Here is a 4,007-nt window from a genome sequence, read left to right as displayed (position 1 = left end):
GCTGTCTCCTCTTCCCGTCTCCTCTGGACTCCTCTTCCTGAAGGACAAATGTCAAAGTTGTGTCAACTATCAATGTGTCAACTATCAATTAGTATAGAAATTCTCATAAAACATAAAATGAATGTATATTTACCCCTTCCTGTTGTTTTCTCTTCTGTCTCTAAAAGACAAATGTCAGACAAGCAAGTTAATAATGAATAAAACAACATCAGCAGCCAGAAGAACTGTCCATCTGTAGAGGATGAGAAAATACATGATAATAAAATAGATAAAAATGTATACATATCTTTTTTAAAGGAGAGGGTCCACACTGTATGCTGTCTCCTTTCCTCGTCTCTTCTGGACTCCTCTTCTCTTCCTGGAGGACAAATGACAAATAATAACTTCATCAAAATAAGAATTATTGATCAGTATAGAAAGAAACAATGTATGATTTGTCCTCTCTTTGTCTTGTCTGGTGTTGTTCTTGTTTTCTCTTTTATCTCTGAAAGATGTCTCTGTTCCTCGTCTCATCCAGACTCTCTTTCTGAAAGACAAACTGCAGAGAAGTGTGAACAACAGCTAATAACTTCAGATAAACAGAAGAAATATTGATCAGTCTGAAATTCGGAAAAGATCAAATAAATGTATAGTCGTCAATTTCAATGGGAGAGTTGGTCGTGGGTCTCCTCCACTCTTGTCTCCTCTCCTCTCCTCCCCTCTCTTCCCCTCTCCTCTCCTCTCCTCTCCTCTCTTCCCCTCTCCTCTCCTCTCCTCTCTTCCCATCTCCTCTCCTCTCCTATCCTCTCCTCTCCTTTCTCTTGAAGACTAAAAGCAGACAAGGGATGATAACCTTTGTTACCTTTGTTTTTATCTTTGATGTTTTCTGGTTACTAGATTACATTACAGCTACTGTCACATGTTTTCACTGGCTGACATTAACAGTAACATTAACTCTAGTTTATTATTGCTCCATACTGTAGGATTTAGAAGGAGCTACTATACCTGAAACACATTTAGATTGATTGTAAAGAACAAATTACCTGTTTGTTCACTCTTGGTGACGTTTCAGCCTTCCTTTAAAATAAAATCACAGCATTCTTCACAACACCCAAGTGTTTTGCTCTCTGCCCACCACTGGCTGGTCTGGTTAACTGGGAGAGAGGCCCAGAATGGATTGATATCTTCACTGGCCTCTATCTGGCTGTTCTAGCCTGTTCTCCCTTGTCGACCTGCCTGCCTTTGGTGGATCAGTAGTGTTGTGACATCTGAAGCTTGTGATGGTAGTGATGAGTCATATTCATTATATAATGTGGGTGGGGTAAACCCTGGATGAAGAGAGCTCCTATCTCTAGAGATCCGCTCTCTCACAGTTGCCACCCATGTCAGACAAACAGGCCAGCATCCAGAAATAAAGAAAAGTGCAAAGCAACCAAAACACTGACCTGTGTGCCACAACAAAGAAACTATTTACAAATGTACAATAACCCCTCAGTCAACCCTTTTCTTCATATGGGGCAGTATGTCTATATGGGCCCCCGGTGCAAGACGCTACCAGGGGCTGTCGCTATCCCTGCCAGACGCAAAGACCAGTTCTCAGGGGTCACAGTAATCCAGCTGGTTAACCTGCCAGATCCTGAATCCACAGAGGACCAAAAGCTGCAGCACAGCAAAGGACCATCACAGTCTTAAGCATTTCTTTGGTGGTGACTGGCTGCTGCTCTCCTCTGTACGTTTCCTCTTCCCCTGTCTGACAGTCTGTGCATAGTCTTCATACATTTGGAAGAACTGACAGTGGGCCGACATCAGAATGTTTCCATCTTTACTGTAATCCGTCACTCTCCAGAGGTTGGACAGCTCAGTTTCCTCAGAGTTGTACACGGTGGAGATGACTCTAGTGATAGTTCTGCGATTAAGCTGCAAACTGAAGACGTGATTTCTGCGGTCGGCCTTCATAGCTCCGAGCTCCAACTTGTCAGGAATAACGGGAGTCAGAATATTTGGAGAAGGAGAACGGGAGCCCACAGTAAGTGCTAGAATCCCTGGTGCATCCGTTAAAGGAGATGGCACGGTGTTCTCCCTAGAGTTCTGCTTGATCTTGTCAAAGGAGGTCTGAATCAGTTCTCCACGGAAGAGTCCTCTGTATTCAATCAAAGGGAACTTCTTTGAACCTGTGATGAGGTCGTGGTACATGCTGATGATGGACTTGCTCATGGAGTCTATATTGCTCTTTTTCAGAGGACGGTTCCTCAAGTTTGTAAGAACCATCTCAAGGACACGTCCCGGCCTCGGCAGGTCGACTAAATGGAGAGAAAAAGAGTCACATTAGTCATGAGATATGACAAATTAAAGCCTGGCTGCATTGTTATGACTTTAAAACACAGATCACATCACAGCAGGACTAAAAAAGCTTAAATACGTTACATGTATAAAAGACAACATGACTTTGACTAAAACCCTTTAGATCCAAAAAGTTTGTAAATTAATATTTTGTTTAGATTGGATATTTACATCAGAAAATGTTACAAATAGTTTCAGAAATTATTCATTAGCTGCATTTGAATTAAAAACCTATGGGTAGCTTGAACAAAATGTATATTTCTAGATATATGTTGACTTCTGTAGAGACTTCAGAGTTAATAATGTCTAAGCTTCATGTTTCTCGCTGTAAGACTGCAAATTGTGACACAGTATTTTAAATTTGGTCGCATTTAGTGCAATTAGTCAAATTAATTTCAAAATAAATGGGCTTTATTGGGAAACAGGCATTTACACTGTCAGAGCAGGTGATGAGCTCCATATATATCTATATAAACAGATTAGCAAAACTATAATTTAAAAAAAAATAATAGATTCTATAATTTTCTGTGGAGTTGGTGAAGGTTGACCACACTGACGTCAGACGTCAATCTGACGCTAGTTCCATTATCTTAAGTCGTTTCCATGGCGCGTGCAATATAGACAACTTTTAGCATTTTATAAAAAATGACCCAGTCGCCATCTTTGTCCTATAATTTACTGTTACCTAGAAGACACCTGTGCCCCCCCTCAAAATGGATGCGTTTCTCAATCACTACAATAATATTCAGACACTTTCCACCTGACATGTGCACATTTATAAAATGTTATCATCTGCAATCATTTTACTGTGAAATAACAGGTGGGACTCAGGTGTGAGGTGGCCTGGGGAAATATGTTCACCCAAACACAATGGAATAACTCATATTTATAATATAAGTTAATATACAATATTTAACCTGTATTATAACATAAAGCACAAGATAATATATATTAGGCTTCATTTAATAATCAGCCTATATAGAGAAATGAAGCCAATATGTGATGAACTGTATTTTACCATAGCGTGCATCCAGCAATCTGAAGATGAATGCAGTCAGCGCGTATTTCTCACGTCGTATCCTAGGGGAGACCATTTTTGACACTTGAAAGATGTTTCCTGTAGATTCCCACAGCTCTGCTCTGTTTTATTAATTCGCAGTTTCCAATGTCCAACAATTCCGCACTTGAAGAGTTTCACTTCTCAAGAGTTCAGCTGCTGTCTGTCTGTCTGTCTGTCTGTCTGTCAGCGCTCAGGTGCAGAAGGAAGGTAGAACTGTGGCCTCTGCTTTTATAGGAGCGGCTCAACACGTCAGTCCTCGTCGTCATGACCTCAGTGACACGTTATTTGTGGCGTCAGGTGTCCTCGAGGAAAATATTAAACAATACATTACGCTTTTTATTCAGGCATTTTATTTAATGCGAGCACTTGCCCATTTATATTTTAAAGTATGCCTACCCTATTACCATTCAAGATTTTATTGTTTCAAAGATTATTTGTATTAGACTTAAAGCAATCTGTTATTAATTGATTAAGAGTTCCTATGTGTGCAAGCACAAATGGCAAATAAAGTTCTTGAATCTTGAATCTTGATTAGTCAATAAACGGAAAAAAATACTTTGATGATTTCTAAAAAGGTCAAACATTTGCTGGTTTGGGCTCTAAGAATAAGTGATGGACACTTTCTCAC

This window comes from Morone saxatilis, unplaced genomic scaffold (genome assembly GCF_004916995.1).
Source record: "Morone saxatilis isolate NCDOM2014 unplaced genomic scaffold, NCSU_SB_2.0 Contig10, whole genome shotgun sequence".
NCBI lineage: Eukaryota > Metazoa > Chordata > Actinopteri > Moronidae > Morone > Morone saxatilis.
Note: the sequence above shows the minus strand (reverse complement) of the source record.